Raw genomic sequence first — 15,987 nt, 5'->3', positions numbered from 1 at the left:
CGAGTCCTCACTCTGGTCAAATTCCTCGTCCTCAACCCGGAGTCCAGGAGCGGGGCGTGAAGACTAAGCGTAAAGCATCATCCACCATCGTAAAATGTAGGCTCTCCAGGCATCCGGGGCCTTGTTCCGGCCTTGGGTGGGTGGGGACTGGTGTCGCTTAGCCCCCGCCGCCGCGTTATCTTGCTCACGACCAGTTGGCGGGACCTAAAGTCGTCGTGGGACGGCGAAAAGGAGCCATTACGGGCCACGGCGGGGCCCGTCGTGGTGGGTGCGGTGGATGAGGAACTATACCTGGTTGCCAAGCTTGGTCTAGGTGGGTGGAGCCTCTTAAGCGGTAGTCTCTTTGAAAGCGACTTCTTTAGCTTGAGATCCCACGCAATAGCCTGGCCACCACCCTGCCCCTTCTATCCTCTGGTTTGCAATCCAGCCTTCTTGCCTCAGTTCGTTTCTGTGGCACAGCTTCACTCATTTCAGTTGTTTATTTGCGCATTTGAGCACTTTTAAAACCCTCGATTCCTGCTTCTCAGAATCAGGGATCATTTTCATCCTTCCAAACACCATCGGGTGCTCACAAGCTTCGGTGTTGGGGTCGTGGAGAAGAGGACTCAGATTGTTCTGACCTAGATTAGCTTTATCAAAGAAGTTATGTTTCATTTAGCCGGTGCGGAAAGCTATCTTTTTGGTCAAGGCTGCTTTGCATACTTGTATGTTTTACGATGAAAAGGCCTTATAGCTTTTTGCTAAAGCATTGTAGAGTTACATTTATACCGTAAACACAATATTTCCTTTTACCTGGAAGATGCTAATTCGCACCTGTTTTGTTACAGGTAGTGGAGCACAGTAAAAGAATTCAAGATGTCACCTAATATAAACTGGAAAGAAATAATAAAAATTGACCCAGATGACCTGCCTCGTCAAGAAGAATTGGCAGACAATTTATTGATTTCCTTATCCAAGGTGGTTAATAAATAAATGATACAGAGACAATTGTGATAAATTTAAGTTGCCTCTGAAATCATTGAATGCTAAAATTGGAAGAGTTCTTATATTTTGCTTAAAGGTTATAAAATAGTTGCTTTTCTGTTTGCTTAGGTGGAAGTAAGTGACCTAAAAAATGAAAATCAAGAAAATGTGATCCATCTTTTCAGAATTACTCAGTCATTAATGAAGGTTTGTATGCAGTATATTTTAATAGTAACTTTGACTCTTAGATTTCAGTGTCTGTTATTACATAAGGTAATCTCTATGAAATTACTTAGTAATGTCTAGAGCAACACTCAAAAATAAGTTAACAAATGTGAATTGAAAATTTTATATAAAAGAGAATTTTTTACTCTAAATTTCCTAAAAGAATGTGTTAGGGAAATGGAATAGGAATGTTTAAAAATAACATAAGAACATACATCTTGAAGTCCAAATGAGAAATGCAGACATTGAGTGTTGTAGGGATTTGTTGGAAGGAATGGTGATTTAAATTGTATCAGAAGATTTGGTAAAATGATGAAGACTGAGGAGTAGTTTTAGATAAGTGAAAGGCAGTGGTGAGATGCTAAGAGGATTCTAAAGCTGGAGGTTATAAGTAAATATTAGAATAGGAAATATGTTTTTATTTGAGGAAACAAGTGCAGGAAGTTTGTAGCAGGTTGTAGAGAAAGCAGATGTTGTATGGACAGGTTGCGATAGGTTATTAAGGGTCTTAAAGGTGTACTGTATGCTACTGGCAAGGAAGGCTTTTAAATCATAATTGACAAGATACAAAAATATGCCTTAGAAAAGAAAAAATTGGCTGTTATATAGGAGAAAATGAAGGGAATTGGAACTGAACAGCTATAACATCTTGAAGGAGTTCAGACATAAATTTGTGAACTAGAATAGAAACAATTGAATAGACAAAATATTTGTGAAGATATCTCAAAGGAAGAAGTTTCAATCTTGCATTTAAGAGTTGAGGTTAAAAGAAGAATCAAAAACGCTTCAAACTGTTGCAGCTCTATGCATTATAACCTTAGGATAGAAAATCATTCATTTATTCATTCAAATAACATTTATTGACTGTTCCCATGTGCCAGCCATTGCAGGCACTAAGGATTAGAACAGCAAATAAAACAATTTTTATTTTTAACACATTTTAGTATAAAAGTATATTCAAGTAACTTTATTTTTTTTAATATTTAGATGAAAGCTCAAGAAGTAGAGTTAGCTTTGGAAGAAGTTGAAAAAGCTGGAGAAGAACAAGCAAAATTTGGTAAGTGTCTTGAGAAAAACTTTATTGTGTTAACCATTCTATTTATTTGTTGAATAGTAGAAAATCAAATTTAATATATTCTAGGAAATAAATAAATTAAATTTGTTTTGAAGACATTTCTAGATCTATTTTGTGGATATGGTATATAATGGTTACTTTTACATAATCTTGTTATAATGTAATATTTTTAAATAATCTTATTGTTTTATTGAAATGCATTTCAAAATTTGTTTTGAGGTAAATCTAACCAGTTGAACCATTTGCCTTTTTTTTTTAATAGAAAATCAATTAAAAACGAAAGTAATGAAACTGGAAAATGAACTGGAGGTAAGTCCTTTTTTATTTCCTAAGGAGTAGTTGTCATTAACTGTATTATTTCAATATTTTTTGATTATTATTTCTTAAGAAAAATCAAGAAGTTGACATTGTACTCAGTTGTTTGTTCAGTGTAATAAATACTTATGTGTTGTGAATTAAATACCCAATTATGATAATATAAATATACTTAAGAGCTAGATGAAGCTTCTAGTTTATAGAATACTCCAGAAGATTACTAGTAATTGAAATAAAGGGGAGGATGTGAAGGTTTGAGGAACAGTGACAAAAGGATATGGTAGAAGTCACTTTTGACAAAGCTAAGTGCTAAAATATGAACATATTGTTGAAGAACTAAATATGTTAAGGTTTCTGAGAAGGTACAAAGGACTGACTTGGAAAGGAGGAAGACCCTCTTCCTTTGTATTAGGAGGGAAGGAAGAGTGAATGTACACAGAAGGTCTTATGTTTGTAGGTTTATTTAGAAGTTGAGAGATTGTAGATGAGATTGTAGATGAGAAGACAAGAGATAGGAAAGGGGAAGTAAATTCAAGGGATTATAGTATAGAGTCCTTTGAGGTCAAAGGACAGGTCTGTTGGGGATAATTGAGAAAATGTTCCTGCTTAGACAAGGATTTGTTGTAGGTATGGCAGACTGAATTCAAGAAACAAGTTTAAAAAAAAGAAAAGACTGGTCGAAGTTATGTGAATATGTAAATTGCTTAGGTCAGCTTTTGATGGGAGAGTATGAGTTAACTCATACATAAAATTCCAGTGAATTTTAAGGATCAACTGGGAACTTGATGGTTTGCTGCTATTGTGAGTATGTAGAGATGGAATAGTATCTTGTGACATCTAAAGCAGCTGGAGTTTTTACAGGATGGTGGAGGAATGTTAGGGATGATAACATGGAAATTAGTTGCAGGATAGAATAAATTTAGGAAAATACCAACATCTGTTCTTGAAAGAAAGAGCAACTTCCTGTGAGAAGAGTTCCAACGAAATTAATATCCTAAGAGAAGCAAATCACAGAAGATAAAAAGGTGGAAAAGAGGATTCTGTAAAGAAACAGAAGATGTAAAATATTAATTTTTCTTGAGTGAAACCTTAGTGGAAAACTTTTTGAGGGAGAGGAAGAAAGAAAATTTGGTGATGGGAGAGAGATGGCAAAAGTGTATGTTGAAGATGCAAAAATGGGACAGGCTAGATAACCAGTGATTTTGATGTTTTGGGCCAAGACCTAAAATTAATAGAAATATCAGTCAAACTAGATTTGGTTTACTGCAGGTTTTTAAAGCTAACCTAAATCTGGTTGTCCAGTACGTTAGGATATAGCACTTGTATGTATTTACATTTATGTTTGTTAAACTTAAAATTAAAAATTCATTTCTTTAGTTGTGCACAGCTGAATTTCAAATGCTCACTAGCCAAATGTAGGTAGAGACTGCTGAACTAGACAGTGCAGATAACAGTTCTGATCTAAATACTCCAGGTATGAGAGAGGGGGCAAGTCAGGAGCACTAAGATGTGCAGGAGGATCGGAGCCTGGTTTCAGACCTCTAAGGCTTAGAAGATGTCTTGATAATTCATTGCCTACATTCTATGCCTTTGTAGTTTAGTCTGGTGCCTGTGCTTTAGTAGCTGTAACAGACTCTAAGTAATTAAATTAAGAGTCCTTTCTCAGTGGCTTAGTGGTTCAGGATGTGCTTAAAGTGTTGTCTGCCCATGAACCACAGAGTAAATAAGTTAGTGACTTTAAAAAATGGTCCTCAAGACCTAGGAATTAAATAAGAGACACTGCGCCTATTAGATAAAAAAGTAGACCCATATCGCCATCATGTTGGATTAGGCCCCAACTTTCTTAATAAGACTCCTGTAGAGCAAGAATTAAAATTAAGAATAAATGGGATTAAAAAAAAGAATTAATGGGATGGATTCAGAATAAAAAACTTTTTTTCAGCAAAAGAAACAGTCAGTGAGGTGAATAAAGAGCCTACATCTTGGGAGCAAATTTTTACCATTCACATATCAGATAGTGCACAAATCTCTAGGGAATATAAAGAACTCAAAAAGCTAACACCAAAAAAACCCAAATAGCCCAATCAGTAAGTGGGCTAAGGAACTGAACAGACACCTCTCAGAAGGAGATATACAATCAATCAAAAATATATGAAAAAATGTTCAATATCTCCAACAATTAGAGAAATGCAAATCAAAACTACTCTTAAGATTTCATCTTACTCCTGTCAGAATGGCAGCTATTATGAAGTTAAACAACAATAAGTGTTGGCGAGGATGAAGGGGAAAAGGCACACTCATACATTGCTGGTGGGAGTGCAAATTGGTAAAACCAATATGGAAAGCAGTATGGAGATTCCTTGGAAAGCTGGGAATGGAACCGCCATTTGACTCAGCTATCCCACTCCTCAGTCTATACCCAAAGGACTTAAAAACAGCATACTGTAGGGACACAGCCACATCAATGTTTATAGCAGCATAATTCACAATAACTAAACTGTGGAACCAACCTAGATGCCCTTCAGTAGATGAATGGATAAAGAAAATGTGGTACATATACACAATGGTATATTACTCAGCAATAAAAGAGAATAAAATCCTGGCATTTTCAGGTAAATGGATGGAGTTGGAGAATATAATGCTAAGTGAAGTAAGCTAATCCCCAAAAAAACAAATGCCAAATGTTTTCTCTGATATAAGGAGGCTGATTTACAATGGGGTTGGGAGCAAGAGCATGAGAGTATTAGAAGAACTCTAGATAGGGCAAAGAGGTAGGAGGGGGAATTGGGGTAAAAGAGATGGTGGCATGAGATGGATATCATTACCCTAAGTACATGCATGAAGACATGAATGGTATGAATATACTTTGTATACAACCAGAGATATGAAAAATTGTGCTCTATATATATAATATGAATTGCAATGCATTCTGCTCTCATATATATAACAAATTAGAATAAAAAATTTTTAAAAATACAATAAAAAATTATTCTTTAAGTAATGTTATTCTAAATGTATGGTACTAAAGCATAATGGAAATTGTAAATCAGGATAATTATTTCCTTGTTGATGGACTTGAACACCCAAATATAATGCAATTAATTTAAGCATTTGGTTTATTACTTTAAGATGGCTCAGCAGTCTGCAGGTAGACGGGACACTCGATTTTTACGTGATGAAATTCGGCAACTTGAAAAACAATTGGAACAAAAAGATAGGGAATTGGAGGACATGGAAAAGGAATTGGAAAAAGAGAAGAAAGTTAATGAACAAGTAAGGCATGTTTTTTTCAATGAATCTTAACTGTTCAAGTTAAGATGTCTGTAGAACATCTGGTTTTGCTTTTTAAAAATATTGATAATATTGTCTCTAAGGTTTTATATCATTATTCATTTTGTCATTGTATCTTTAACATGTAATGGAAGCTGGGTGCAGTAATACATCCCTGTTATCCAAGAGCCTTCAGAAGCCGAGGCAAGATAACTGTAAATTTGAGGCCAGCCTCAGCAACTTAACAAGACACTGGCTCAAAAATAAATAAACAAACAAACAAATAAATAGGTCTGGTCATGTAGCCCAGTGGTCAAGTGCTCCTGGATTAAATCCCCAGTACCAAAAGAAAAAAAAAAAGTGTGTGTATATGTATACATACACATACACACCAGGCACTTTAGTGACTTTGAGGATTAATTCTTTATATTTGGAGGCACATATTTCTGAGGACATTAGAATTATATTTATGAAATGGATGCTTTGATCTTGAAGTTTTGTGTGAAAAATTAATAGGCACTGGGTTTCTTTGGCAGTTTCTACTTTGCCCTTAACCATTCATTCAGTTTTATTAAGTATTTACAGCATAGCAAAGACTGCTAATTACTCGAGTCCAGTGAGTTTCTATTATCTAACTCTCAAAGATTTTCACAATCAATAATAAAAATACCATAGGGAAATATATAAAGTTAAAAAAAATACTCTGGGATACTCTCTGGAGGGATTTGTCACTCAGTGTTGAGATTTGGGAAGTGATATGAGACCTGAAGTAGGAATTAATGTAGCAACAGGAATAAGCATTCTGGGGTAGAAAATACAGCATTTTTTGAGATCTAGATATAAGGTATGTAGTATGTTCTGGAACTACTATTGTTCATTTTTGCTTGAATATAGATAAAACAGTGCCATGTACTTTATATACATCAATTCATTAATTATGAATTATTATGTTAATTCATATATATTATGCATTATTCATTAATTCATTATTCTTCATTTGAAAATTTATCTCGTATGATGTCATTTCTACCACGTTAAAAATAAAGAAATTAAGAGATACATAAAGGTTAAGTAATTGCCCATGGTTACAGAGCCAATAAATGATAAAGCCAGGATTTGAATCTAGACAGTCCTACTCAAGTGTCTGTGCTTTTGTCCACTGTATTTTCCGACCTTCCTAATTTTAATACTCAAGAGTCCTCTGAAGAAGTAAGGGCCAGTTCCTAAGGAATTTGTTTATCTTTTCTAAAAGTACTCGAAGGAAAATTTTTGAACACGATATCAAGATCAGGTCTATATTTTTAAAGTTTACTCTGCTTTGTGGAGAGTAAATTGAAGACTACCAAAACTAGTAAGGAGACATTTGTGTTAATTCAGGCAGATGCTAATTATGGCTTAATTAAGGTAATGGCTGATGGGATTAAGATGCATAGACATATTTGAGAGAAGTAGATGTATTTGCACATGGTGAATGATGGTGGGAGAAGACAGATAAATGGGACAGTCTGCCTGTTTTTATGTGTTAGGCTACTGGATAGGTAGGTAGATAGTTCCTTTTACTAAGAAGAGACACAAAAGGAGTTTAGAGATTTTTTTTCTACTGGAGATTGACCCTAGGGATACTTTTCCAATGAACTACATCCCAAACCCTTTTTATTTTTTTGTTTTCAGACAGTATCTCACTAAGTCACTGAGGCTGACCTGTAACATTTGATTCTCTTGCCTCAGCCTCTCAAGTAATCCCTCTGTGGGATTCCAAGTGTACATCACTTGCCTGGCCAAGATTATTATTTTAGTTTTATATGTATTAAGTTTGAGTTCATATTCAAAAAGGATACTTGTGGATCTGGAATTCATGAAAGACATTTGGCAGATGATGAGGATTTATTTTCATCAGTACAGATACTAACAAAGCCAGAAAAGTGATTATAGAATGGATTTCAGAAATGCCTAATAAAGCAATGAAAGAGGAATAGATACTTTGAAGGAAATCCCATTAAGAGTGTGACATTTGAGAGGCTGAGGGGGAAAAAACATCAGTAACATTAATACTTTATTATTAAGTTCTTGACTTCTCTCTTGTTAAAATTTTCCAATTCAGAATACAATAGTTTATTTCTTAATTTTCAGATGAAAATAAAAGGATAATAATAACAGGCAAACTTCTAAGATCTGAATTGTACTTTGCATTTTATTATGAACTTTCTTTAAATTTTTTATTTTGAAAAATGTCAGACCTTCATGAAGATTGTAAGAAAAACAATAAACATCCATAGTCCCCACATATAGATTCACCAGTTGATAACTCTGAACATTAGCTTTATCTTTCTTTCATTGTCTTTATACACACAGAAATACTTCTCTTTCACTGCCTTTTTTTCTACTGAGCTATATGAGAGTTAATTGTAGAAACTTCACACTTAAAACATTTCAGCATGTCTCTGTTAAAAAGGATATTCTGCATAACCACAGTATAATTATCATACTTGGGAAATTTAATATTGATTCTGTATTATAATTTAGTACATAATCAAATTTCCTCTTTTGACCAATAATATCTCTCTCATAGCACCCCCGCCTACCTGTCAGTATCCAAGGTTCCATTAAGTTTCACACACTGCATTTGATTATTTATTGTAGATTTTCAAATGTGGTTGTACAACGTTATCATTCTGTCTTCTCAAGAAGGAGAAAATAGAAAAGTAAAGTATCAGATTGTTTATTGAAGAGTAGGTGATAAAAATTATCATGGCAATTATAATAATATTTGCTTATTTGAGAAAACAAAACAGTCAAAAGTAAAATCATTTGGATGTGAAGAAGAAAACTCTATAGATATATACATATTATTTTGAAATTCTATTTACTGAGTATTATATTAAGGGACTTTATCTTATTTAGTTTTATGTCAGCATATGAAATGAAAAAAACTGATTTTAAGAGGTTAAATGCCTTGTGTACATTTTATTGGAAATCTATGGGCAAGAGATATTAGCCTAGGCCAGTCTAATATCAGGTTGCTTCATTTAACTATTAATGCATTGACATATATTTCTAAGTAATTAGAAGCAAAGAGTTTTCTAGCTATGAATGACATGAAGAATAGTAAAATATAATGATCTTTGGCAGAAAACTACTAATTTTATTAGAGATTTTTTGGGAATGGGGAAGAAAAAAGGAGAATAATTGTTTAAAATTTTTAATTTATTTACTAATTTATATTTTTTTGTTTGTTCTGGTTAGTTTTTAAGTTTGCATGGGTTTTTTAAAAATCTTTTAACCTGAGTCTTCCTTGTCCTTTCTAATCCTTAGTTTGAATAGATTTTTGTCTTATTTGTGTTAGGTTGATTTGAAGTCCTTATAGTTAATTGTTTTTTTTACTTTATTTGAAAGGATTTAGAATTTAGATTGACAAACCAAAAAAACTTGTTTTTGTATTAAATTGCTGTTGAATTTTATCATATTTATTTTTTTTTACCATTTTAGTTGGCTCTTCGAAATGAGGAGGCAGAAAATGAAAACAGCAAATTAAGAAGAGAGGTTGGTAAAAAATTTTAGTTGTGATGGTTCAATAAAGATACTTGTTAAAAAAAAGTTTACATAAATTTATATTGTAAACAGAAATGGAATCTTCCAAGTAACTTATGCTTTTAAATTGGTTGATCTTATGATACCATTTTGTGTCAAGGAACTAGAAGATAAATCAAAATGTCAGGTCTTTCATCTCTTAGATCTGTGTTGAAAATCCTGCTTTCTATTCAATAATCCATTCTTTGCTAATTTGCTAATTGAATATAGGAGTGGATTTCTGTTCTTATTGCTCTTATTTTATTCAGCATTTTTTAATAATTTTTGTTCTCACAAAGTTTTGTAAATTCTAATTATTATTTGGTTCTTCGGAGCCAAATAATGTTTGTATATTGCTTATTCTTAATGTAGTAGCATAATCAAAATATTTCATTTCATTTGATAGTTAATATTCTTACTTTCTTTGATTATCCAAAATAATGTACTCAAATCTCCTAAAGTTTCTTTATTTTTGCTTTCTTTAATTTCTGTCTATTATTTTTAATTATATATTGCCTTTCTCATTCCTAATTACCTTTTTTCTGTCCTTTTCTGGAGAACAAACGTCTAAAGAAAAAGGTGAGGCTTTAAGGGTGGTAAAACCTTGGAAATTTAAAGATATGTTCTGAGAGCAATATTTAGAGGATATAGTTTTGTTGTTTCGGATAATTTCTTAAAGGACTGTTGTTTTTGATCTACCTTCAGAATGAACAGCTTCGTCAGGATATTATTGACTACCAGAAACAAATAGATTCACAAAAAGAATCACTTTTATCAAGAAGAGGAGAAGACAGTGACTATCGATCACAGTTGTCTAAAAAGAACTATGAACTTGTCCAATATCTGGATGAAATTCAGGTAAAATGAATAAAGTCAATTTAAAGCAATTATTCTTATAAACTTTAGTTTCACTATAATGAAATCTAGTATTTAGCCCTCCATGTAATTCTTCATTATAAATTGGCCATCATGTACTTATAAATCATGAAATAAATTGCATCTTTGAAGTTCCAATTCTTCATTCATTCTTTTTGTATAAGCCTATCTTCTATTTTGGGAACAATTGAAATCCTGTGTACAATATTCTTGATGTTTAATGTAATTTAATTGATTAATGTCAATTTATCCTAAAGGTACATAAAGAATTTTCTTTTGTGCAGTGCGTTATTAATGTCTCCATTTAATTTTAACTTAGATTAAGTTTGACTTTATTTAAAACTTTTTTGAAAATTATAGTGTCTCTTAGGGCAGGGGGTTTAGCTCAGTGGTAGAGCACTTACTCAGCATGTGCAAGATCCTAGGTTCGATCCCCAGTACTGCCAAAAAATAAAAATAAAATCATAATCATAAACTCATAATAAAATCATAAACTTTTTTAGACTTTAACAGAAGCTAATGAGAAAATTGAAGTTCAGAATCAAGAAATGAGAAAAAACCTAGAAGAGTCTGTACAGGAAATGGAAAAGATGACCGATGAATATAACAGAATGAAAGCTATTGTTCATCAGACTGATAATATAATGGACCAGTTAAAAAAAGAAAATGATCATTATAGACTTCAAGTAAGAATTATTGTCAAGATAGTTTATTTAAAACTTCATGTTGTTTCATTACTGTTTATTGGAAGCACTTTAACTTTCTAGGATGTGAATTTTGTCTCTCTTCTTAATATTGTAATATGTTGTCCTCATGATATTCTTGTCCATATGTGTTTTGAATTTCCCTCACAAACATCTTGTAATTCTTGCCATCTAGGAATATGTAAGTGACATTTTAATAAACATATAGATGGAAGTCCTGTTTATGCATTTTAGACCTTAATAGGTAATTTTCCCTTGATACTTTTGAAAGTCATATCATTTAGCTTTAGATCTTAAAATGAATATAATATAAATATATATAAATGTATTAGAAATCAATACATTGTTTACTATTTATATGGGCATAAACTTATTAAAAAAAGTAGAATAATGTTTAAAAAATACAATTCTCTAGTAATTAAAGAAAATTGTGCAACTATAGGTTGAGTATTCCTTATCTGAAATGGTTGTTAACAGAAGTGTTTCAGATTTTGAATTTTTTCAGATTTTGAAATATATGTATATGTGTAAAGAGAAACCTTGGAGACAAGATCCACATATAAATATTAAGTTTATTTATGTTTCATACCCCAAAAATGTTAGGCAATATTTTTAGTGTACTTGCCTTTCAATTGACATATATCACATGAGGTTCAGCATGAATTTTCCAGTTGTGGCATTCCATCATTGCCAAAAAGTGTATAATTTTGGAGCCTTTTAAATTTCAGAATTTTGGATTAGTATTGCTCAACCTGTATAAAGATACAGAAACCATCATATGTTACGGGCTACTCTAGTAATAGATTATGTAATGTGGTACATCTGAGTATATATAAATATTCATATGTAATAAATATATTTATGTTACAACAATTAGTACCATTTCTTGAAATAATTATTACCTTTTAGGTGAAGGAACTTACAGATCTTCTGAAAGCAAAAAAATGAAGAAGATGATCCAATCATGGTAGCTGTCAATGCAAAAGTAGAAGAATGGAAGGTGCTTTTCTCAACTTATATAATAGCATTTTCATTTTCTATTTTAGGTTTTAAATTTAAGTTTTATTTTTGTATAAAGGACTTATAAGTTAATAAAATTTTCAAGTTTTTTACTTATTTATTTTTTAATTGATGGTGTTATAAGTCTCAGAAAAGCTTTGTAGTCTTTGCTCATTTGTTATTGAGTGAGTGCTTTCAAGTCAGGGTTAATCAGTGGGATTAAGAGTAGGAGAAGAGATCTATCAGAATCACTTGGGAAGCCTTTTCAAAATTCACCTCTTTCTCCTTACCACCCTCCAATCTCAACCAATTCCGCAGCCTTTCCATGTCAGAAGCTGGATTTTTGATAGTTATATATTTGAAAAACATGAGATGGCTGATTGAGTAATTCTTATTTTAAAAACTCTCTTCTTGAGTCATTGCTTTTAATAGGGATCATGTAAATGTTGTTGGCAATGGGAATTGGTTATCATCTAGGAAACTCATATAATTAAGTATTTTAAATGAAAACAGTGGCAATGGAAGTGAGGCCTGAAAAATCAATTAGGGGTCACTAAATTTTATGTAAGGGTCTAGAGAGTAAATATTTAAGTCCATCTAGTCTGTTTGTAACTGAACACTGCTGTTAACATGTGAAAACCACCATAGACAATACACAAATCAATGAATAAGACTGTTTTCCAGTGAAACCTTTTTTACAAAAACAAGTGGCATATCAGATTTTATCTGTGAGCTATAATTGACCAATTCTTGGAAAAACTAGTTTGTTTTTTTACGAAATTAAATTTTTTGGTGGGGAAATCATATGATAATATGTGTAACATAATTTTTTGACTTACATCTTTAAATAATTATTTTATCTCAGTATATATAGTATTGCTTTGTTGTTTTTAATGGCTGTTTAAATTTTCTTTGTCATATGTGTATTTATAATTGATTCCTTTGTGTGTAACATTTAAGTGGTTTCCAATTTTTACTGTTAATAACAGTGTTTTAATAAATATCCTTGTATGTATTTTATTTTTTAAATATACATGTATGGTTGGTAAAATAAATTGCCATATGTAATTGTGATATTTGTTGCTGGTATATTTCTCCAGTTTGTTGCTTATGTATTGGCTTAAGTATTTTTTTAAATATGAAGTACAATATTTTGCTGCATATTTTCACAGACTTAATGCCAAATTATTTTTGTAAAAAAAAAAATGGGATGCAACAATATGTGAAGCTTCTTTCAAAAAATGTGCTGGTATTACTTAGAAATAATTTATTACTAAACTTTCTTTGGTGCAAGATTAGAATATACAGACTACTCAAGTATGTTATTGAGGTGGTGACAATTATTCAATGAAATGGTATTTCTTTGAATATTAATTAGTTAAATTTATGATTTTTCTAATGGTTTTTGACCTTTGTGTCATAATTAGAAAGGCTTCTAAGTACTTGTTTTTGAATTTCTTTTCTTTTTTTTTTCCTAGTGTCTTTTGGTTTCCTTGTTCGAATTTAAGTCTTTGAAGCATATATAATTCATTTTGGTATAAAGATTGTAATATGGATTCCACAGACCTATTACTGAAACATCATTTTTTGAATATTTCATTTCATACTGAAATATAGTTCCATTTTTTACCATACAAAAACTCCTGTTGACTTTTAGATTTGTTTGGACTCTCTTTTATGAAATTAATTTCACCTGTTATCTAAAATTATTGTTTAATTATTTCATGTATAAGTAAATGCTGTTCTCATTGTTTTTTTGTTTTTAGACTTTTATGAGCAACTTTTACAAGAAATTTAGAAGTAGCTTGTTCAGTTCTTTTAAAAAATCTTACTTTTTTATTGGGTATGTATAAAAGGTATAGATTGATTTAGCATAAACATTTTTATGATATTCAATCCCTCTAAGAAAAAAAACCACTTTTATGATACTTTATTCTTCTCAGTGGCATTTTAATGCTAATTTCATAGATAAGTTGTATAAAACTTATGTAATAATGTGGAAGAACATATAAGTTCTGATTTAGGAAGGAATTATGAGTTGAGTTTTTAAAATTTGAATTCTGAAAATGTAAAAATTACAGTGTGCATTTTTAAATCTTTTTTATTTCAACTTCACATTAAAGAGAATTAAGGTCATACTTTCTTGTTCAAAGATTTGTATTTCCTATGTTTTTTTAAATGTGCTAATGGTGTTAACCGTAAGTGAGGAATAGTTTGTCTTTTGTGTCACAGATATTTTGTTTATTTCTAGTTAATATTGTCTTCTAAAGATGATGAAATAATTGAATATCAGCAAATGTTACATAATCTGAAGGAAAAACTTAAAAATGCCCAGCTTGATGCTGATAAAAGTAATATTATGGCTCTACAACAGGTGAAACCTTCTCAGATTTTCATTTGTTAATCCCTTTTATCAAAGTTAAAAGTGTGAACGTTTGTTTATTTTATCACCTGTGTCTAATTTAGTGACTTCCACTACTAGGTGTATGAGAAAGTCTTGTAATTTCTTGTTTCAGCTCAAGAAAAAAATTAGAGTAAGGGTTAAAGTTAGAATCATTTTTTTTTTTTTATTTTTCTATGTTGATGTAGATAATATAGCCATTGTTTTAGTCAGGAATTAAAGAGAAACTATTCAAAACGTTTAAAAAACATCTTACTACTCTGTTATTAAGATTTATTATATAATATTTTAGTCCTGATATACCCTATTACAATGTGAAATGAACTCAAAGTGTGGTAATAACTTTAATGAGCTACCTAAAGATTTTATTTTTAATAAAAATGTTTTAATAAAATTTTAATAAAAACTTGCATGGAAAAAAAGCACACTTTCATAAACATAAAATAAAAATTCTAAGTAACACTTTCCTTGTCATTGTATTCCTAAATATAACAGGCAAAGATTTCCTGCAGCCCTCTTAAATGACAAAAGTCTATTGTGGGGTAGTTATACACAAGCAAAACTACTCACCCGGCGAGGTCAGGCAGGAGGCTGGAATCTGCAAGGGCGGCAGCGGCAGCAGCAGCTTCGTTCCACCTCGAGGTAGGCAGCGGGTCTGGGCTCCTGTGGGTGGTGGAAGCGGCTGCTTCCTTCTTGCCAGGAGATAAGGCAACGGGGGCGCGGGGGTCGGCGCCGGCAAAGTCCGCCTGGTTGGTTCCTGGCGCCACCTCGTTCCTCCTCCTCCTCAGGTGGCCGCCTGGTTCCTCCTCCTCAGGTGGCCGCCGCTTGGTTCCGGCCGCCACCTGGTTCCTCCTCCTCAGGAGGCCGCCGCCTTCCTGCCACCGCTGCCGCGTTCTTCCTCCTCAGACAGTCGCCTCGTTCCTGCCGCCGCCTGGTTGGTTCCTGCCGCCGCCTGGTTCCGGCCGCCGCCGCCTTCCTCCTCCTCAGGTGGTCGCCTCCTTCCTGCCGCCGCCTGGTTGGTTTCTGCCGCCCCCTCGTTCCTCCTCCTCCTCAGGTGGCCGCCGCCTGGTTCTGGTTCCTGCCGCCGCCTGGTTCTGGTTCCTGCCGCCGCCTCGTTCCTCCTCCTTCTCAGGTAGGCGCCGCCTGGTTCCGGCCGCCGCCTCGTTCGTCCTCCTCCGGCTGCGGCTGCCACCTCGTTCCTCCTCCTCCGGCGGCCGCCTTCCTCGTTCCTGCCGCCGCTTCGTTCCTCCTCCTCCTCAGGTGGCCGCCGCCTCCTTCCGGCCGCCGCCTCCTTCCGGCCGCCGCCTCCTTCCGGCCGCCGCCTCCTTCCGGCCGCCGCCTCCTTCCGGCCGCCGCCTCCTTCCGGCCGCCGCCTCCTTCCGGCCGCCGCCTCCTTCCGGCCGCCGCCTCCTTCCGGCCGCCGCCTCCTTCCGGCCGCCGCCTCCTTCCGGCCGCCGCCTCCTTCCGGCCGCCGCCTCCTTCCTCCTCCTCCGGCGGCCGCGGCCGCCGCCTCCTTCCTCCTCCTCCGGCGGCCGCGGCCGCCGCCTCCTTCCTCCTCCTCCGGCGGCCGCGGCCGCCGCCTCCTTCCTCCT

The 15,987-nt window shown here is 34.1% G+C and overlaps 1 pseudogene; it reads left to right on the top strand.

Moving 5' to 3' along the window:
* The first annotated feature begins 939 nt into the window (after window positions 1–939).
* Window positions 940–15,531, top strand: LOC143387587 (centrosomal protein of 290 kDa-like; annotated as a pseudogene).
* Window positions 15,532–15,987: the final 456 nt, after the last annotated feature.

The sequence above is a fragment of the Callospermophilus lateralis genome, unplaced genomic scaffold, assembly GCF_048772815.1.
Source record: "Callospermophilus lateralis isolate mCalLat2 unplaced genomic scaffold, mCalLat2.hap1 Scaffold_322, whole genome shotgun sequence".
Lineage (NCBI taxonomy): Eukaryota > Metazoa > Chordata > Mammalia > Rodentia > Sciuridae > Callospermophilus > Callospermophilus lateralis.
The sequence above is the reverse complement of the archived record's forward strand: the minus strand, read 5'-3'. Positions and strand labels throughout refer to the sequence as shown.